At 43.9% G+C, this 23,327-nt stretch overlaps 1 protein-coding gene across 1 annotated transcript in view; it reads right to left on the bottom strand.

Moving 5' to 3' along the window:
• The window catches only part of LOC126456044 (tolloid-like protein 1), a 1,300,043-nt gene that overhangs the window by 586,023 nt on the left and 690,693 nt on the right, over nt 1-23,327 (bottom strand). The window lies entirely within an intron of this gene.

Raw genomic sequence — 23,327 nt, 5'->3', positions numbered from 1 at the left:
GTTACTTGTTGGAACCATTTTCAATAGTCAAACGACTGTACCAAGGAGCGAATAGAGGACCTGCTAGATGGCTGCGTTATGTGGGTTGCATGCGAATCAGGCGAAATGCAATTCAGGTCGTTCGGATACTTTTGAGAATTACTGTACATTTTTCATCGTCTTTCGATCTCTTGCCAGACAGCAAAAACTATTGCAAGCAATGTGTGTAGCAGCCAACTGCAAAGAATACGCCTGTGAATGAACACAAGCCTTTTTCCGTTCCTTAGCCCACCTTACAGGTATCAAAACCGACGTATGTTTTGGAAGTTAGCTAGTGAAACTGTCTTCTCAAGACGATATCTCCATCGTGGAAAACAATCTTCAGTCTGTGAACTGATTGGCTAAAAGGAGAACCACAGAGACAATTGTTTTTCTTTCTGAGCTTGACTTGAGTATAGCTTACATTTTTTTCATCTTCCCTGGGTGTTGTGAAATTGATCAAAGGTTCGTTAGTTACATCTTGAGGGGGATATTTGGTGGCAAACGTAACGAAAAATCTTACTTTTTTCTGAAGATTAACATTCCACGCCTATTCGTAACGAATCGAAATCAATAATTCTTCAGTTTCTCAAAAGGTTAAGTTGTGGGTCTGATATTTATGAATAATTTCTTTATTTTCGAGTATTCTATCAATTTTATCTGGACAGAAACAAACCATGCGTCAATACCTCTCACCTACATTAATTTCAAAACGGAAGCGAAGCAGTTACTCGCGAGTGGCTCCTGATTGGTATGCGCAACCTCGTCGGGATCGATGGATTGGCTCTGAGCACTATGGGACTTAACGTCTGAGGTCATCAGTCCCCGAGACTTAGAACTACTTAAACCTAACTAACCTAAGGACATCACACACATCCATGCCCGAGGCAGGATTCGAACCTGCGACCGGAGCGGTTGCGCGGTTCCAGACTGAAGCGCCTAGAACCGGGATCGATGGGTCAGACCCGATCAGTTTAGGTGTAGCTTTCAATGAAGTCTCCTCCAGTTTCTATCTGTTTCCCTTATGCTTGTCAGTCCATTTGTGCTGCACAACTGTCGACCAATTTTTCCAGCCTACCGGTATCTGGTGCTCTCTCTATGTTGTCTTATACTTGTTGAAGGTCGACGTGGACATGTAGAATCAACATTGTTTACACACCAGCCAGCTACCACAAGCTTTTGTGCTAGCCTAAACGTATCTTCTTCTCACGGCTTCCTTTCTGTACTGTGTCACCCTCACTGTACGTTTCCTCCTCGCCTCTTTGTGTCCATTGTTATATTTATATTTATGCGTTGCCCATTGCATCTCTCACAAGAATCTTCACACTTTCCACGACCGCCCGCCCGCTCCTTACGAGTTGTGACGTTGCGACTTTCCTCCATTAATACTATTGGTTCAATTATTTCTTCATTGCCGTGCCGACGTAAACATGGATAAAGCCTCACCTCAACAGCCAAGACCAGCCATCTGTTGGTTGAATGCTCGACTACTCGCAGTTCTTCAGTTTCACGTCCGACTGTGATTTACCAGACACACGATTCTAAGCCCCAAACAAATTGCCTAAATAAAGGAAACCAAGATTACACGTTAGTTACCTGTATTTTGACACTTCACAACAGTGGAGTAGGAATATCTATGGCGTAAGCATTCAAATGCTCGAAACAGAGTTTTGGCCACAAAATTTACACTACAAGTCACGTGACTGTGTACGGCTTTAAATTTTTCCACAATTGACCTGCATACTTTCGAATGGTAAATAGAGATACTGCTCAGAAATGTCATGAGTTTTATGCATCTTAATAATTTGTATATGATGTCTGGAACGAACCTGGCTTAAAGCTTTGAAAAGACAAACACAAGAGCATTTGGTTTATTTACAATATGTGTCGACCTTCAGATGTGACTGTCTCTTACGCTATTGAAAAAGAAGAGAAAATTGGAAATTTGTGGTAAGGTCTTATGGGACCAAACTGCTGAAGTCATCGGTCCCTAAGCTTACAAACTACTTACTCTAACTTAAACTAACTTACGCTAAGGACAACACACACACCCATGCCCGAGAGAGGACTCGAACCTCCGATGGAGGGAGCTGCCCGAACCGTCACAAGGCGCCTGAGACCGCGCGGCTACAACGCGCGGCGAAAAAGAAGGGAGACCCACGTTTTGTGCTGCAGTTCATCGTACAGCCGAGTCTTCGTTTTAATAAAGTGAACTGAGGTGACACTGCGAAGTTGCTTTCTAGTCGCCAAAGCGAAAGTGTCTGACAAAACTTCGCATTTGGAGCTATGACATTCAGCAAATTAACCATGAATCACACTTTGATACACTTTTAGGGACGAAATTCTTCTGTTTTAATTTTCTGGTACAACGTTTTTAATGTTTGTTCATCCTTAAGGGAAAAATAGACTGTCATATAGTTACACACATCAAAAAAACTTCTGCATCACTCCGGTTCCCAGAACTCTTGAAGATATACGTTGACTGTGGATATTGTATCACAGACACAGTCCCTTTGACTGTTCGCACATGTCACTAAACTCACCCAAAGATGTAAACAAACAAGGGAAGTGTCCAGGCGTCTCAGACTGAGCCAAAGCGATGTTGTTCCGACATGGAGGAGATACAGAGACAGGAACTGTCGATGACATGCCTCGCTCAGGCCGCCCAAGGGCTACTACTGCAGTGGATGACCGCTACCTACGGATTATGGCTCGTAGGAACCCTGACAGCAACGCCACCATGTTGTATAATGCTTTTCGTGCAGTCACAGGGCGTCGTGGACAAACTGTGTGCAATAGGCTGCACGATGCGCAACTACACTTCCGACGTCCATTCTGTGTTCCATCTTTGCAACCACGACACCATGCAGCGCGGTACAGATGGGCCCAACAACATGCCGAATGGACCGCTCAGGATTGGCATCAAGTTGTGTCGCATATGCCTTCAACAAGACAATCGTCGGCGACGTGTTTGGAGGCAACCTGGTCAGGCTGAACGCCTTAGACACACTGTCCAGCGAGTGCAGCAAGGTGGAGGTTTCCTGCTGTTTTGGCGTGGCATTATGTGGGCCAACGTACGCCGCTGGTGGTCATGGAAGGCGCCGTAACGGCTGTACGACACGTGAATGCAATCCACCGACCGATAGTGCAACCATATCGGCAGTACATTGGCGAAGCATTCGTCTTCATGGACGACTACTCGCGCCCCCATCGTGCTCATCTTGAGAATGACTTCCTTCAGGATAACGACATCGCACGACTAGAGCGGCCGGAATGTTCTGCAGTTATTAACACTATCGAACATGCCTGGGATCTACACCGAATCGCCGTTGAGCAGTGGGACAATCTGGACTAACAGTGCCTTCATGAACTTGTGGATAGTATGCCACGACGAATACAGGCATGCATCAATGGAAGAGGGCGTGCTACTGGGTATTAGAGGTATCGGTGTGTACAGCATTCTGGACCACCACCTATGAAGATCTCGCTGTGTGCTGGAACAACATGCAATGTGTGGTTTTCATGAGCAATAAAAGGGCGTTAATGATATTTGTTATTGTGCCACCTCTGGGACGCATGCAACATACCGTTTACGTGAGAAGTCCGTAACTGTCTATGGTGCATCCTTGATCGACAGATTCGTCGACCTTTAAAGGCATTTATTAGAGGACTGAAGGCGTGATAGTCGCTTGGGGAAAGATCAGGACTATAGGGTGGGTGCTCTAGTGTCTCGCACCTGAATTGGCGTAATTTCTGCGTTACGACATACGGGGGCGTCGCTTATCGAACCGCGACCAACACGAAACTTTTACAGACATGCTGCCCCATACGCATTCTTCATTCTCCTATGGTTGTCTACCGATGTTTGTCCTTCGTCAATGAAGGGAAGGAATAACAGCACGGTTGACCTGTTTGGATGCATTTTAATGTCGCCATAATTCGCGTTACCGCATTCCTGCACGCAGTCCGGAAAGACGCGAATGTCACACTAATCCCTTGCGTACATCTCAGTGTTTATATACCCGCGCCGGAGTGGTGCTGCGTTCCATAAATGCTGCAGCACCCCCCTCAAACTGAAACTTTTCGATCCCCCCCTTACATTTATCAAACCAGACATCTTACTGCGGCACATACTTGCAGTATTGGAATTCACGATTTCTTGCCATCCAACAGTTATGCCATCTGTTAGAAATTCTCCCTCTTCTCGAAGAGTAACAGGCGGGACAAATTCCTAATCTGTCTAGAAAAATGCCGCTGGATTGCGGTGTCCCGTCTCGGCCAGAAATTGCTCCCACCAGATTGACGACGTAATTCGCTATAAATGCCCCAAGCACACCCCGTTACTCACCTTACAGCACAGCATGATTAACACAACCTGGGGTATCAAGGAAAACTCAAATGGGGGGGGGGGGGGAAAGCGCAGGGCGAAGTGTAAAAATGCTAGAGGGACGTCAACGCTTGACTGCAGTAACACGATTATGCGGAAACGAGGAGAGACTGATTGGATAGACTAAGGTGAAGAGGTATAATATCCAATCTTCAGACTGAAGACCACAGTAACATAATTTTGTCGTGGAATGCCTGAATTAAATCAATAAAACGCTGTCCACAATGCAAATGTTTCAATTCTGTAAACATAGCAGATGTTGGAATCGAGACCAATGCTTCTTCTATACCATAAAACATAATGCACAAAGGCTGCTGAAGTTCTCTACATATCTCGTGACTGCTATGCCGTCTCTAGATATCCATAATCCAAAACGAGGCTCTGGAAAAACACAAATACATAAGAAAAAAAATCAGAAATTCTAGACCGCTGCCACAATGTTTTCGGTAGAGCAGTGATAGTCAACCTGGTCCTCACCGCCCGTTAGAGGGCGTTCCAGCTTTCGTGTTGGGCGGCAGGCGGTAGGGATTTTAGAAACATTTACATTCGTTTTTCACAAAGTATTGACATAACTTATTTGGTAAGAAATTATTATTACATGCTTTAGTTTATTTCAACTCTGCTTAATTATTTGCCAACTTTATAAATCACCATTACTGTGGAACTGATGGGCGATTAGAAAATTGGGCTGTAGAACATCTATCCAAAGCCCTCATTCCGAGCCCAAAGCCCTAGTTCTGAGAGAGGAGAGTAAACTGAATGTCGCAGTACTCCGTTGAAGCGCGTCCTGAGGAAGGGTACAGGGCACTACAATTGCCAGCGAGGCCCTGTCTGCAGGGGCTGCCGAGCCGCCCCAAATGCCCCCCTTACGACGACTCTCACGTAGGAAGGTCCGCGCTAATAGACCTCGCTGCCTAGGGAATCTCAGTTGCCAGCACACGAGGCTAACGTCAAGTTTTCTCGGCCTGGGAGTGAAAGTCACAATGGTACTATGCAAAGTAATTCCATTTTAGTCCGGTGCGATTTCCGGCGCCGTTTTCTATTGAGCAGATTAGCTTCGCTGGATCGCGTTTCTGGAATGGCTGCAAGATTCCCATGCGCGGCTGGCAACGCGTGATGGTAACGCGCGGCGAGAGGCATGGAGAGGATAGAACGGTATTCCACCTGCAATGGCAATGAATATCATTTGCCCATTGCACGAACAATGTAGACACTTTTGCCTGCTTGCAGAGGGGTCTGAATCCTGTCCTTTTGATGATAGCGAGTTTACTATTTACCGTGATTTCCAAGTGATAGGTTACCTACTTTCTTCGGCGGTTACTCAGAATATTGAAGTCGTATCTATAAGAGAATAAAAAATAAAAAGGGTTCAATGGTCCTACCAGAACAGAGTTTGTTCTACACTGAAGCGCCAAAGAAACTGCTATAGGCATGCGTATTCAACTACAGAGATATGTAAACAGGCAGAATACGGCTTTGCGGTCGGCAACGTCTATGTAAGACAACAAGTGTCTGGTGCTGTTATTAGATCGGTTACTGCTGCTACAATGGTAGATTATCAAGATCTAAGTGAGCTTGAACGTGGTGTTATAGTCGGTGCACGAGCGATGGGACACATCATCTCCGAGGTAGCGATGAAGTCAGAATTTTCCCGTACGACAATTTCACGTGTGTACAGTGAATATCAGGAATCACGTAAGACATCTGATCTCCATCATCGCTATGCCGGAACAGATCCTGCAAGAACGGGACCAACGACGACTGAAGAGAATCATTCATCGTGACAGAAGTGCAACCCTTCCGAAAATTGCTGCAGATTTCAGTACTGGGCCATCAACAAGTGTCAGCCTGCGAACCATTTAACGAAACATCGTCGATATTAGCTTTCGGAGCCGAAGGCCCACTCATTTACACTTGATGACTAGACAACACAAAGCTTTACGCCTCGCGTGGGTCCGTCAACACCGGCAATGGACTGTTGGTGACTGGAAGCATGTTTCCTGGTCGGACGAATCTCGTTTCAAAGTGTATCGAGCAGATGGACGTGTACGGGTATGGAGACACCCTCATGAATCCATGGACGCTGCATGTCAGTATGGGACTGTTCAAGGCTCTGTAATGATGTGGGGCGTGTGCAGTTGGAATGATATGGGACTCCTGATACGTCTATTTACGACTCTGATAGGTGACACGTACGTTAAGTATCCTGCATCAATTCATGTCCATTGCACATTCCGACGAACTTTGACAATACCAGCAGGACAATTTGACACCCCACACGTCCAATATTGCTACAGAGTGGTTCCAGGAACACTCTTCTGAAGTTAAACACTTCCGCTGGCCACCAGACTTCCCAGACATGAACATTATTGAGCATATCTGGGGTTCCTTGCAAAGTGCTTTTCAGAAGAGATCACCACCCTCTCGTACTCTTACTTTCTCACGGACAGACCTGCGGGATTCATCGGGACAATTCCCTCCAGCATTACTTCAGAAATTAGTCGAATCCATGGCACGTCTTTTCGCTGCACACCTGCGTGCTTGTGGGGGCCCTACACGATTTTAGGCAGGTGTATCAGTTTGTTTGGCTCTTCAGTGTATGACAGATGGTAACTACCTACAATACTCGTGTAACGGTCTGTCAAAACGTTTACGTGGCTTGCGGAGTATGGATGTAGATGTAGATGTTACGTTCAAATGTTGTGCATACATCGGTATGCCAATCAGGCAAAGTCACCGTGACCATTGAGGCAATCATTCCACCGACGCACCATGCTAAAGATACCCGTTTGGTAAAATTCCTTGTCCTGCTGCGTGAAGAAGCCCGTAACTGTCTGCTGCACGTCCTCGTTCGACAGGAATCGTGGACCCTCCACGGCATTTTTTAAGGGATCACAGTAGCATTGGGAGAGATTAGGACTATAGGACGAGTGCTCAAGTGACTCCCACTTGAGTTGGCGTAGCTTCTACCTTACGACATTTGCGCGCTTGACAACCAAAGGCGTTTTGCTATGAAAGAAAAGGCACCCCAGACTACACTCCTGGATGGCGGGCTGTATGGCGGGCGACAGTCAGTTTGGTATCTCACCATTCTAACTGACTGGTGTAGAATTGACTTAAGTGATGAGTCTCGTTTCGAACTGAGACCCAATGACCAACGAAGTCGTGTCTGGAGATGCACTGGGCAGCAATGGGATACCAAGCTGATTTTGACGATCTAACGCGCCAGTTGGACTATTGGGCACGATTTCCCTCACGAGGACATTCAACAACCCTATCAATTAATGTCAAGCAGAATAACTGCTTGCATAGAGGCCAGAAGTGGGCCGACGCGTTATTGACTTGTCCAACTTGTGTAGCTCTTTCCTTTGAATAAATCATCCAATTTTTCTGAAACTGTAGTACTTAGTCTTTCTGAACATGTACGTCACATCTTCCGATTTCCGTCCCATTCGGATAATTCCTTCATGGTGAATCGATTTTTTCTTTTTTCTTCTTTTTTTTCTTTCAGAGTATTTAGCGTTTGTTGGAAGCCAATAAGTACTCTTATTATCAAACACCGGATCAGCGTACTCTGGGCAGTCTGCGCATCGTTTTAAACAAAAGCTAATTTTTCACGCTTCTCAAAGTTTATGATGTCATATTTCCTTAACAATGTATCGTACAGATACAATTTCGCATCTACATTAAGGGGTATATGTGGAGACTTTCTGAAAAATATATTCCGAATAGAGTTAGTTGTATAGAAGTAATAAATTGAAACGTCATGACTGATGCAGTTTCACTAGATGGACAGCGAACGTGTATTAAGCGATAATTTTTTTTTTTTTTTCGTTTCATCATTTGGGGTGGGGAGGGATGGTATCAACGAGAAGAAGTTTCGTGAAATGACGTGTCAAGTTCGTTGCAAGTCACTAAATGACCTAATACTCTCAAGTACTGGACTAATAAAGTCCGGCCAATAGCGCGGTGGGTATCGCTGTCCAAAGACTTATTATGTTACCCTACCACATAACATTATACCTTTAAGAGTAGATAATGCCAAAACTTTGAAATTTTAAATTCGGTTAATATTCGTACGAGATATTAAAAATCAAATTCTATTTGCCCTGGTTGCCGTCACATGGGCAGCCTGCAACGGGAACTGGGTTACCGTGCCCCGGGATTGTCGCTTAGTGGTATGGATGGACCTCCAGTACACTTCAGTCACATTTTTAAATGCGCTGGTCGATATCAACCGTGGCAGATACAAAATCAGGGGGTGTGACAGTAATAAAAGAATATCAATATGTAGTGATACTTTATCCCGTGTCATGGAAGTCTTAATTCTTTTGGCATCATTCCGAGGTCTATAAAGCTGCGCGATGTTCCTTGATGAGGTGACTTTTGTATGTGTGTACAAGAAAGAGGAGGACATTCTATGATTTTTTATAATTTGACACTGCGAACAATTCATAAGTGCTGAGAGGAACTCTTTCAACAATCATTTAAAAGAAGACATTTGCGGATGGGCTGTTTTCTTGTTTTGGTTTGAGGATCCCATCCCCAAAACTTGTCTCGGAAATTTAGTAGCAACATATTAACATAAGTGAATTTAAAAGGAAAAGGAACTGCTTGCCACAGGACAGAGTCGTCAAGAAGGACAAAGATAAAATTCCTCCACCTGGGACAGAAGCTCTGTTAATAACTACGTAGTTTTATTTTGTGTTGTTCTAGTTCTACAGTAAGGTAACACAAATGTCAGCTTAATTTCCGGAATAGTTTTTTTATGTGGATAATTGAGACAGTCTTACAATGTGTATTCTAGTTGTTATGTGGGACGTTGTTCATCTTGCACGGTTTATCGCTAACGGCAATTCATTCTACTTTGGCGAGACTGCTCCTTCATTTTCAACCGCTAAGAAAATGACTAAATGCATACGTAGTGCTATTTGACTTGAAATGCTCCGCGTGAAGACGGACCCACAAATGGCACATCGAAATAGTAGAGAGTCCAGTACTGCAAGATCGACTGTTAAAAGATCGTGAAACTGCTGACGCAGATTTTTGGTTCATCATTTCGCGTCTGAAACGAAACTGCAAATTGTACAACGCGGTAGGAGCTGGTAATCTTTGGCCAAAAACGCCCCAGTTTATTTCATGTGTCATAAAACTTTTGATTAAGAGTTTTCTATGATGAAAAAATACTCTCCTTACTGATTAACTTGAAAGGGTAAACCAACAATTGGAGAAAGCAAGACAGTTCTTTTGTGCCGACTGAATGGTGACGTACACGAGAAGAGGCCTGACTTTGAAAGAAAATATAAAACCAGAAGTAATCAGTCATACTGTCCACGAACATACATTTGCCAATGGTAAAAACTGTAGTATTTAATGTACTAATTGATGGAACATCCATCCTGTTCAGCATATTGCAGCTGCCTGTTTCCCATCTATTCCCACATCTAATGAAATTTATGCCTGGAAGACGTTTTGATCCCAACGAAGAGGTTAACCGATTTCGTTTACAAAACGGGTGTGACAGAGACTGCAGCTGCAATTCTCTCTTTGCAAAGACTCATCGTAAAGATACAAATTAGCTCGATATAATGAAATTTTTTATTCTGACAAAAGAACTACTATTACTCTCGCCTGCTGTATCTTGTGGCATACAACTAATCAGATATGTAATTCTTTTGAATGTTATTGCAGTAAAAGACAGTCTTTGAATAAATGTGCAAGGTAGCACGTTCGTAGTAGGCGTATTTAATATGAACATTAAATTCTCGTCTGACACAAGTGCCATTCTTGATAAGGTGTAATTCGTTTATCTAATGTTATTTCTGAATTGATTCAGAAATTTCTGTAGTTATACAATTATTTATATTTTCTGAAGAGGGAGGAATGTTGTAAGAATGAGATACACAATTTTTCACTTACAATTTAGAATTATTAGTATTTACTGCAAAGCATAGAGATACCACTGCATTAAGATGGTTGTACCGTTCCAGAAACTAAGAATAAGTGGTTTTTTTACAATAGCCATAATTAATTTTTTATTATTCTATAGTGGCCCTTGAATCACGTCAGTATTGGCAAGGATTCATATTTCGCGCCCTCGATTTCTTGCATCGTTACGTAATCTCTGACCAACACAATTGGTTTCGCGAATTTTCTAATATTTCGTGATATATATGTTATAAGGACAGTACAGCGGTATGTCGACGATATTCTACGCTTCGTTTTCTTGCTCTTCGCATCAAGCAATTGTGCACTCACATTTGAGAAAGATAATGCCCAGCCGCACACGGCAAGAATTTCTACTGCTTGTCTTCGGGCTTGCCAAACTCTACCTTGGCCAGCAAGGTCACTGGATCTCTTCCCAGCTGAGATCTTTGGAGAATTATCGGCTGGGCCCCTCAACCGGCTCAGGATTTTCATTATCTAACGCGCCAACTGGACAGAATTCGATATGATATCCCTCAGGAGGACACCCAACAACTCTATCAATCAATGCCAAGCCGAATAACTGCTTGCATAAAGGTCAGAAATTGAGCAACGCGTTATTGACTTGCTCAATTTGTGAAGCTCTTTCTCTTGAATAAATGATCCAATTTTTCTGAAACTGTAATCATTTGCTTGTCTGCACATGTTCATCACATTTACCAATTTTGGCCCCATTCGGATAATTCCTTCGTGCTACGTCGTCTTTTTTTGTCTTAGAATGGATTTAGTCAAGTATGTTGGAAAATAATTCATCATTATGTGTTACTATAAGGTGTAGCCCCAGATCGAATCCTCCCGGTGGATTAACGACGAGGATGGTGTGCCGGACAGCCTGGATGTGGTTTTTAGGCGGTTTTCCACATCCCCTAGGTGAATACTGGTCTGGTCCCCACGTTCCGCCTTTCCGCCACAGTTACACGCGTCGCAGACGTTTGAAACACGTTCTCACTATTTCACGATTTACACTAGACGCAGACACTGTTTCTATCCCGGGGGCCACCCCTAAAACTAACCTTGCCAAATCCGTTGTAACCGCGCCGACCCTGTGATCACTGCAGGACTAAGGCATAAGCGAAAGAAAGAAGAAAGAATGTGTTACTATAAGGTGTAAGTTGTTTATGCCAAGAAGAAGTTGATTTTTAATTTCTTACAGTTACTTTCGTACGTCAGTGTAGTTAGTTTAAGGTTATCTACCGTTCATGTGGAGAAGAGTGGTAGTATACAATATGTAAAGAACCGAAAGGAAACAACAGAGAATTATGAAGTAAATGCTAGAATTAAAAAGAGTGCAAGACGGGAATGCAGTCTTTTCCTCCTACGATTCATATAAGCTATAATGGAAATACTAAGCTCTTCAGAAGCTGGATTAAAATGTATAATGAATGCATGTTAATATTACAATTTGCTGACGACATTCTTATCGCTACTGAAAATTACAAGATGCGTTGAGTGGAATGAAAACATAATCATAGTGCTCTGACTGAGGGTAAATCAAAGTAATAAGAAAGTAATGAGGACTATCAGAAACGCGATCATCGATAAACATATTAAAAGTGGGGACGACGTCCCAGATGAAGGACTTGTGCTACCTCGGGTGCAAAACTGCAGATAGCAGACGAAGCAACAAGTACATAATAAGAAGACTAGTACAGTGTAAGGGGGGGGGGGGCGTTTTCGGCAAGAAGAAATCTACTTGTTACTTTATTCAAGCTGTGACTTGTGGAAATTCCCGACAGTTAGGATTGTTGGTGGATAAGGCAATCAGCCAAAACAAAACGAAACTCTGTCCACTAAAGCAGATATAAGTTTATATGACTCTTTCACTTTACATGTTATCAAATGCAGGCACATTAGCACGTCTCTGCCATCCACACTATACATAAAAAGGCGCTAAATACTCAAATTTCTTTGCATTCTAGGAGAGGACGGCATACTGCTAACGAACACATTACCGTAATTTAAAAAGTTTGCGATCTGAAGAAGGGCATGATAACCCAAAACCGATGTTGTTGTTGTGGTCTTCAGTCCAAAGATTGGTTTGATGCGGCCTTCCATACTACCCTATCGTCTGTAAGCCTTTCATATCCGAGTAGCTAATGCAACCTACATCCTTGTGAATCTGCTTAGTGTATTCATCTCTTGGTCTTTCTCAACGATTTTTACCCTCTATGCTTCCCTCCAATACTAAAGTGGTGATCCCTTGAAGCCTCAGAACGTGTCCTACCAACCGATCCCTTCTTCAAGTCAAGTTGTGCCACAAATTCCTCTTCTCCCCAATTTTACTCAGTACCTCCTCACTATTTACTTGCTCTACCCATTTAATCCTCAGTATTCTCTTGTAGCACCACATTTCAAAATCTTCTTGTCAAAACTGTTTATCGTCCATGTTTCACTTCCAGACATGGCTACACTCCATACAAATACTTTCAGAAAAGACTTCCTGACACTTAAATCTACATTGGATGCTAACAAATTTCTTTTCTTCAGAAACGCTTTTCTTGCCAACGCCAGTCTACATTTTCTATCCTACTTCGACCATCATCAGTTACTTTGCTGCCAAAATAGCAAAACTCATCTACTGTTTTATGTGTCTCATTTCCTAATCTAACTTCCTCAGCATCACCTTACTCAATTATGTTCATCTTAATAGTCCCTTCAAGACACTGTCCATTCCGTTCAACTTTTCTTAAAAGTCCTTTGCTGTCTCTGACAGAATTACAGTGTCATCACCAAACCTCAAAGTTTTTATTTCTTATCCCAGGATTTTAACTCCTACTCCAAACTTTTCTTTTGTTTCCTTTACTTTTTGCTGAATATACAGACTGAACAACCAAAACAGATAATGACTTTAAAATAAAACTCTTCATAAGTATTTGTGACTGACTGCGTTTTTAACAAACAGGTCTGCCAGTGTCAAACATAGACTTTAATTTTAGGAAGAAGTTCCTGAGAATATACATTTAGAAAATTGGGAATCGGTGGTAAGTTCCTATGGGACAAAACTGCTGAGGTCATCGGTTGCTAGACTTACACACTACTGAATTTAACTTGAACTAACTTACGCTAAGGACGACACACACACCCATGCCCGAGGGAGGACTCTAACCTCCGGCGAGGGTAGCCGCACGAATCGTGGCAAGACGCCCAGACCGCACGACTACGCCGCACGGCTGTGTACGTTTGGAAATGAATTGTATGGAAATGAATACTGGACGTTGGGAAAACCAGGAAGGAAGAGAATCGAGGCGTTTCAGATAACGTGCTACTGAAGGATACTGAAAATTAGGCGGACTGATAAGATTCGAAATGAGGAGGACAAAAACACATGGGAAAACATTGAAAATACGAAAGGACTGTGGCCTATACCTGGCAACACGACGGCTGCTTCTACTTCCAGCACAACCCACGCGGACAGCGGGTAGTCTGCCCCAGCACTGCAGGCGCTTCTCCAAGAGAGACAGTCACGCGGCGACCACCGCTATTAGAACGTATGTTATCGGGACGAATGAGACAGGATGTGCTATTTGTATGCTGAAAAACGTCGAGCATAAAAACTGGATTTTTTGAGACTCATATCTCGTGTTCTATTGGTGATAGGAAGGTAGAATCCAGTATTTTGGATAGACCTTGGGCTAGGAACCATTCGCATACCTCACAAAACATTCGTCTTACTGTAACTGGTCTACAGTAGAGGATCACAGTTTCAATATTTCACACTTCCTCCAGCTTAGGTATGAATGGTTCCATAAAAAATACGAAAAAAGCGTTCTTCACCATTCTTCTCCGTCAACAGAGGACATCTAAATAACTAACCGCAGCAAATTGCTCAAATTTTAACGGTGTATTCACTAAACATTTATCTAAGCCCGCCCGGATGGCCGTGCGGTCTAATGCACGACTTTTCGGACGGGAAGGAGCGCCTGGTCCCCGGCACGAATCCGCCCGGCGGATTTGTGTATGGTTTTTAGGTGGTTTTCCATCTGCCTCGGCGAATGCGGGCTCGTTCCCCTTATTCCGCCAGTTACACTATGTCGGCGATTGCTGCGCAACAAGTGCTCCACGTACGCGTGCACCAACATTACTCTACCACGCAAACATAGGGGTTACACTCGTCTGGTGTGAGACGTTCGCTGGGGGGGTCCACCGGGGGTCGAATCGCACAATAACCCTGGATTCGGTGTGGGGCGGCGGAGGGATGCAGTGGACTGCGGTGCCGTTGTGGGGTTGTGGACCACTGCGGCTGCGGCGGGGACGGGGCCTCTCCGTCGTTTCTAGGTCCCCGGTTAACATACAATACAATACACACAAACATTTATCTAAAACTAACATATTTCCGTTTTTAAATTTTTTATCTACTATCGAGAAACGCCTCAAAAACGTGAGTTTTGGGTATCAACCCTGAGACACGGATTCCGAGACTGCTATACACGGTAAATGGCTGGAATTTAAAATATATTCTCAAGATACCTATCTCGAACATCTTTGAAAATTTTCTCGAAATCTTTATCCGTTTCCGAGATACAAAGGTTCAAATTTATCCTACTCATACACGTAAAATATGAGTGTAAAATCCCGTGTCCTGCGAAAATGTATTGTACTGCAGAAACTGACGTAGCACCGCAAAATGTGCTGTAAAGTGTCTCTGTTATCATTACATGACTTCTGGGAGTTCCATGTTGCAGTATTGAAGCAGTAGCAATTTTTTTTTTTTTGCATATAAAATCCAGCCTGAAATGTAAAATTAGTTTGTGTTAGTTCAGTTTCACATAAGCAAACTATCAAAATTTTACAGACACACAAAGTTCTTTCCATATGAGATACATGCCATACTGTAGCAGGGCAAATAAGGGAACCAGCGGAAAAATGCTCTCATCTGAGCATAAAAAAGGCGAATATGCTCTTGCTTAAAAGACTCTGACTGAGAAGTGAGGTAGCTGCTGCCTCATACTATTTTCCTCACCACCTTCCAAAACTGTCCGGAATTTTTTGACATGCTAACATATTCGCGCTTTTTTATGCCAAGAAAGGAGACAGTGGTCGTGGGAAAGAGACGGTTAAGTGAAAAATACTGGATGACAGTAGACAGTGGTTGTGATATAGAAAAAGCAAAGAAGACAATGACACTGTGAAATAAAAAGAGAGGCACACAGTAAAAGTGGAACATAGTTCACTGCGACAGAACAGTGCTAGGAAAAGACTGAAGGAGGAGAGAGTACCAGGGCGGTGGAGGTGTGAAGAAGAATAGAGAGAAGTGAATGTGGAAGTGGATGCGATCCAGTGATAATGAGACAGAGATTATGAGAAAGACTACGAGGAAGACAGACCTAGTGAGAGTGGGAAGGAATGAAGGAATAAATGAGATAGTAGAAGTAAGAGAAAGCAATAGGGACATAGTGACAGTGCCAGGAGAGGATAGTATTAGGGCAGAACGGAGAGGACTGTGGCTGTAAAACGAGAGACGGTGACAGAGAGATACAAAGAGATAATGACTCTGATTTGGGCTGAATGAATGAGTGAGGTTGGGCAAAGGGCAGTGTATGTGTGCGAGCGACTTGAAATGGAAAAGTTGGTGTGAGCGAGTTACAGTTAAGGGAGCTTCTGGGAGAGACGGATGAGTTTCATGTTAAAAAGAGCGCATACCAAAATTTTAGGGAATAGGAGCATATTTCACCTTCGGTCTACTGCGGTAGGAACATTTTTCCGCTGGTGGAGAGAAACCGATCTGTAGCAGGCTCCACCATGGGCGTCAGCTTCGCTTTGAAGGAGCGCGACAGCGGCGCTGACATAACAGGGACTAAGTTTCATGCGCCGCCAGGTGCTCGCCGAGCGCTGCGCGATATCCTTCCGCCTGCTGCCTACAAAGGCGGCACTCGACCACACATAGGCATCAGTACATCAGCTCGCGCCTTATGGCCCATCACTTGCAGCTCTCACATACTACGCGTCGCCGATCCTCTAATCGCCGCTTTCAGTTCCTTCTCCCGTCCGATGTTCCCCTTTACCGGATTCAGCATCTCAGCAATCATCCCATTTACCATCACGACCACATCACGATCGGCTAGCATCACGACCTACATCATAACACCATCACGACCGAGGTCACGACAGCATGGCTACCAAGCGTTCGTACCAAACCACGATCTTCGTTCTTTCTGTCTTGTGTTGATTAAGTGTCACTTTCATGCTTCTCGGGAACTCGTAAGTTATTGCGTGCAGCCTCACGCTCAGGGCACTAAAGACAGGATGACATTACATGTGTTAATACCTCGAGGAACAGCTTCCACGGTACCTGACGGTACTGTGGAAGATAAAAACTGTAGGGAAAGGCGGGTTGGGTTGTTTTGGGGGAAGAGACCAAACAGCGAGGTCATCGGTCTCATCGGATTAGGGAAGGACGGGGAAGGAATTCGGCCGTGCCCTTTCAAAGGAACCATCCCGGCATTTGCCTGAAGCGATTTAGGAAAATCACGGAAAACCCAATTCAGGATGGCCGGACGCGGGATTGAACCTTCGTCCTCCCGAATGCGAGTCCAGTGAGGGAAAGGCGGACTTGGAATATATTCAACAAGTAATTGCGGGTGTTGAACGTTAAGTGCTGCTCTGAGATGAAGAGTTTGGCAAAGGAAAGAAAGTCATAACTGAGTTCAGCAAACCAGTCAGAAGAGTAATGCAATAAAACTGCATGTGATTTTGATCCTGAATGTATATCCCCAGCTGTGTTGGTGTTGTTTCGTCGATCGGCTCCCGGTCTGACAGAAACGAGAAGTTGTAAGGTCTGCAGAAGCCCACTGTTACAAGGAAATTGCAAGTAGCTTAACTGAACGTCCAGTCAAACCACTGTCCAGTTCCTAAATATTTATGTGTCGTAGTCGCACCCTCACTAACAAAAATCACTGTGTAAACACCAAACAGAAAGTGTCATCTAGAAATAAAAGCAAACTCCGTTTGGAAAAGCCTTGTAGGCCCAACGGTACGCACCGACCGCTGTATCATCTTCAGCCCACGAGTATCGCTCAATGCGGATATGTGATCAGCACCGCCCTACCGGTCGTAGTCAGTTCTCGTGGCCGGCGCTTCTACTTCTCAGACAAACAACTCCTCAATCGACCTCTCAAGGGCTGAATGCATCCCGCTTGCCAATATCGCTCTGCAGCCACAGACGGTCACGCATCCAAGCCCGACAGCGCTTAACTTCTGTGGTCTGACGAAACTGGTGTTATCACTGTGGCAATGCCGTTGGCAGCTAGAAATAAAATCCTTCGTAAATTGACCGGAAACAATTGGGGTGCACAATATAGACGTGGAGAATTACTACCCTGGCTCTATGCCACTCTGACACAGAGTCCGCTTGCCCTGTTTGGTACAGAACCAGTCATGATACAGAGGTCGACATTCCTCTGAATGAAACATGCCAACTCATCACTGGTTGTTTGAGACCAACGCCATATGATAACGTTTACCATTCAGCAGGATTCGCTCCACCAGATGTTAAAAGTTGTGTCCCTGAACGAGATGTTAAGCACTTGCCTATCACGCACACCCATTGTATGGATATCAACATGCCCACCGACGAGTGAGGTCTAGGAGGAACATCCTCCATACAACCTAAAATCGAAATCGACTTTCTCAGACTCAAATTTAAGGTTTTGGTGAACAAGAAACAGTCACCTTCCTAGTTGGATGCTAGCAATCGGACGTCTCCCCACATGACATGAAGCACACTGGTGTACCTAGAAAGCGTTAAAAAGGCTTCATGTTGATGTTGGCCAGTCCAGAATGATTATGTTCAAATGGGGCTTCCCAATCCCATCTAAGCTCTACATATGCGGCGAAGATCAGACCAAAGTCCACACGTGAACTGGAGCAAGCCCTTCTACATCCACAGTGCAGAACTTGATGTCAGAGACGTGATTTAGCAAAATTCTGGGCAGATACTGATACCGAAAGATTGGACACGTGACACTTTTAGCAGATTTTTTTTTAACATAACCTTATACAAATGTGTATTGCGACATTTAATTTCCATGTATATGGAATTTTATAGCCTTTATTCTTTAATTTTGATAGAGAGAAAGTTTTTATATGCAATGAACTATTCGGAATCGGGTATGGAGAATTAAATTTCACGAAGTTACACCTCTCAGCTCAGGGCAAAATTGGGACATTCATTTGTCACAAAAATAGGGTGACCTAGTGTTTCTTAAAGACACAAAGTTGTAATTTTGTCACAAATTTGAGTGACTTAATTTTTTTTTCATCCATATGGTCAAAAAGTTTGCCGATGTGTTGAGATTTATTTGTCTAATTTCCTTAAAATGCAAATAGTTATAGTCTTAACCTCACTGAAACAAAGTACGAAATGAAAAAATAAAATTCCATTAAACAAGGTAATTCAATAAAATTTTACGCACTTATTTATGTATCTGTTCAGTAGAGGCGAATGGGAAAGATAGATCACAAAGCTTACATTTAACACAATATTCTGTCAAAGCAAGCCAATTAGTTCAAAGTGTTAGACACTTTCTTAGAAGTTCATATTATGAGAAAAAAAAACAAAGTGATGAGACATTGAATGCAACATCCTGAGGAACTGCATGAGATACGAAATTATAATGCGAAATAAAACTTATTCTTTCTTACTAAACCTTTCATAAATACCCCTTATATAACTGAGGATATTTGTTTTCTAACATTTCAGTTGCCACAATTGTTACTGCGGCTGTGTGTGCTGTCACAAAGTTATCCTTTTATTTTACAGAAGTAACTTCTTTCGCTATCCAAAGATGGAAGAAAATTTTTGTGAAATTTAACTCTTACACAGAATGATCTGCACATACATGGTGGCTGTTCTGCCCCTAACCATGTGTCTTACGTAACCTGTAACGCTTTCGGAAACCACAGGAGAGATTTTCATACTTTCTCGCTCGCTACACACAAACTATAAACCCTACAGAAAAATGAACAGGGCCTTTTTGTAGGAAATTTAATGTAGTAAAATGTTTAGTGTACTTTTTCGCTAGAGGTCGTAGTTTTCGAATTACTCAAGAAAAACCTGCAAGTGTGACCTTCAAGAGCGTTTCTCTTGAATAACTTGAAACCTCCAACAAAAAGGTATCCCAGTACAAAATTTAATTACATTAAGTCTCCTACAAAAAGATCCTGTTCACTTTTTCTGTAGGACTAATAGTTTGAATGCAGCAATCTCACGCATTGTTTTTTTAGGCGTTGTAGATTGTATAAAACACATGGGCAGGAGCAGCTGAACCACCCTGTGTAGGACTTACATCTATTATATCAGCTTACTATTAGTCAGCTCTTTAAAGTTGTGGGTAGTAGTAGAAAGTTTCCAAAGAATCAAAAACACGCTTTTGCACGTGGCGGAAAAGTGGCTTTGTGATCAGATAAAGTGTAATGCACGTACTGCACTTGTAGCTTGCATGACTAGGCACTTGTTGCAGGGGGTGGCAACTGACACTTAACATAGACAAATGTAATGTATTGCGAATACATAGAAAGAAGGATCCTTTACTGTATGATTATATGATAGTGGAACAAACACTGGTAGCAGTTACTTCTGTAAAATATCTGGGAGTATGCGTACGGAACGATTTGAAGTGGAATGATCATATAAAATTAATTGTTGGTAAGGCGGGTGCCAGGTAGAGATTCATTGGGAGAGTCCTCAGAAAATGTAGTCCATCAACAAAGGAGGTGGCTTACAAAACACTCGTTCGACCTATACTTGAGTATTGCTCATCAGTGTGGGATCCGTACCAGGTCGGGTTCACAGAGGAGATAGAGAAGATCCAAAGAAGAAAGGCGCGTTTTGTCACAGGTTATTTGGTAAGCGTGATAGCGTTACGGAGATGTTTAGCAAACTCAAATGGCAGACTCTGCAAGAGAGGCGCTCTGCATCGCGGTGTAGCTTGCTGTCCAGGTTCCGAGAGGGTGCGTTTCTGGATGAGGTATCGAATATATTGCTTCCCCTACTTATACCTCCCGAGGAGATCACGAGTGTAAAATTGAGAGATTCGAGCGCGCACGGAGGCTCTCCGGCAGTCGTTCTTCCCGCGAACCATACGCGACTGGAACAGGAAAGGGAGGTAATGACAGTGGCACGTAAGGTGCCCTCCGCCACACACCGTTGAGTGGCTTGCGGAGTAAATGTAGATGTAAATGTAGACTAATGGCAGCACTGTACAAGAACACACTACAACAGACCCCTACGTCGGATTTTAACCCGAATTACAGTATTTAAGAATAAAAAGCTGGAGCGTGCTGCTATCACAAAGTGATACTTCAGTCAGTTTTGTAGTGAAGTAGCAGTACGTGATGCAATTTTTATCATTGTCTGCTTGTGTTACGAATAAATACGGCAGAGGCACGGCGCGGCACCCCGGAGCAGGTGGGCGTTAGCGTGGGCGGGGTGGCATGTCTCGTGGTGTATTCAGAGCCCCGCAGCCCGCCCGCCACCGCAGCGCACGGCAGGCGGAGCAGCCCAGTAAAAGCGCGCCCCCACTGTGCTCTACTCTACCGCCCTCACCTCAGCGCCCACTTAGCTCGGAGTTCAAAGGCGACAGCTGCCGCCGCTTCTGCTGGGCTAGCCTTCCCCCGGGCCGCGGTGCGCTGTGCTGTTCGCCGAGTACACACCGACACTCGCCGCTAAACGCTGTTACGCCTTACTGCGCCGCTGGCAGAAAGCTGCACTCCATCTAGTCTCTCTCTGTGCTCCTCGTACGCTCTAGAAGTCATACTGCTAACGTACCCACATATGCTGCTATAGACTTTTACCTCTCGTGTGCCTGGCGAAAGATCCACTCGATGAAGGGCAAAAACGCCAGCGGAAAATGCAAAAATAGCTCTGAAGTTGTGAGTTAGAACCACCGTACCGTTGTCACCAGAATCAATATTGCTCCACCTATCATGCGTAGTCATGATTTCCGCCACCGAAACGGCTTATCGCTCAGTCCATAGCACATTCCAGCATGCATCTCCAAGCTTTACGGTCTGCTGTACTTACGATATGTCATTTACACAGAAATTTCCCTATCATTTATCGTATTTACACTGTTTTTATTACGAAGTGTTTCCTTCCAGAATGAGATTTTCACTCTGCAGTGGAGTGTGCGCTGATATGAAACTTCCTGGCAGATTAAAACTGTGTGCCCGACCGATACTCGAACTCGGGACCTTTGCCTTTCGCGGGCAAGTGCTCTACCAACTGAGCTACCGAAGCACGACTCACGCCCGGTACTCACAGCTTCACTTCTGCCAGTACCTCGTCTCCTACCTTCCAAACTTTACAGAAGCTCTCCTGCGAACCTTGCAGAACTAGCACTCCTGAAAGAAAGGATATTGCGGAGACATGGCTTAGCCACAGCCTGGGGGATGTTTCCAGAATGAGATTTTCACTCTGCAGCGGAGTGTGCGCTGATATGAAACTTCCTGGCAGATTAAAACTGTGTGCCCGACCGAGACTCGAACTCGGGACCTTTGCCTTTCGCGGGCAAGTGCTCTACCAATTAGCATTTGCCCGCGAAAGGCAAAGGTCCCGAGTTCGAGTCTCGGTCGGGCACACAGTTTTAATCTGCCAGGAAGTTTCAAGTGTTTCCTTGTTGACACTTCCCACATTTTAATTAATTTTTAGGAACTCTATATCTAATAGTTAACTGGTGATGTTCGGCCTGCTGTCGTCCGTATGATTTCACACTAGATGTTTTTAATTTCTGACTGGCCTGCCGGAGTGGCCGAGCGGTTCTAGGCGCTGCAGTTTGGAACCGCGCAACCGCTACGGTCGTCGGTTCTAATCCTGCTTCGGGCATGCATGTGTGTGATGTCCTTAGATTAGTTAGTTTAAGTAGTTCCAAGTTCTAGGGGCGATGTACTTGAGGACAATATTACGGAAATGGAAGAGAATGTAGACGAATATGAAATGGGAGATACGATACTGCGTGAAGAGTTTGACAGAGCACTGGAAGACCTGAGTCGAAATTCGGAGTAGGTATTAAAATCCATGGAGAAGAAATAAAAACTTTGAGGTTCTCCGATGACATTGTAATTCTGTCAGAGACAGCACAGGACCTGGAAGAGCAGTTGAACAGAATGGACAGTGTCTTGAAAGGAGGATATAAGATGAACATCAACTAAAGCAAAACGAGGATAATGGAATGTAGTCGAGTTAACTCGGCTGATGCAGCGGGAATTAGATTAGCAAATGACACACTTAAGTAGTAAAGGAGTTTTGCTATTTGGGGAGCAAAATAATTGATGATGGTCGAAGTAGAGAAGATGTAAAATGTAGACTGGCAATGGCAAGGAAAGCGTTTCTGAAGAATAGATATTTGTTAACATCCGGTATAGATTTAAGTGTCAGGAAGTCGTTTCTAACAGCAATTGTATGGAGTGTAGCCATGTATGGAAGTGAAAAATGGACGATAAATAGTTTGGACAAGAAGAGAATAGAAGCTTTCGAAATGTGGTGCTACAGAAGAATGCTGAAGATTAGATGGGTAAATCACATAACTAATGAGGAGGCATTGAATAGAATTGGGGAGAAGAGGAGTTTGTGGCACAACTTGACAAGAAGAAGGGACCAGTTGGTACGGTATGTTCTGAGACATCAATGGATCACAAATTTAGCATTGGAGGGCAGCGTGGAGGGTAAAAATCGTAGAGGGAGACCAAGAGATGAATACACTAAGCAGATTCAGAAGGATGTAGGTTGCAGTAAGTACTGGGAGATGAAGAAGCTTGCACAGGATAGGGTAGCATGGACAGCTGCATCAAACCAGTCTCAGGACTGAAGACCGCAACAACAACAACAACAACAAGTTCTAGGGGACTGATGACCTCAGATGTTAAGTCCTAAAGTGCTCAGAACCATTTTTACTGGATGTTCTCGCTCATTACTGGCCTTTTATCGCATTAGGTTGGGAGT

Source organism: Schistocerca serialis, chromosome 2 (assembly GCF_023864345.2).
Source record: "Schistocerca serialis cubense isolate TAMUIC-IGC-003099 chromosome 2, iqSchSeri2.2, whole genome shotgun sequence".
Taxonomy (NCBI): domain Eukaryota; kingdom Metazoa; phylum Arthropoda; class Insecta; order Orthoptera; family Acrididae; genus Schistocerca; species Schistocerca serialis.
Note: the sequence above shows the minus strand (reverse complement) of the source record. Positions and strands in the feature narration are given on the sequence as shown.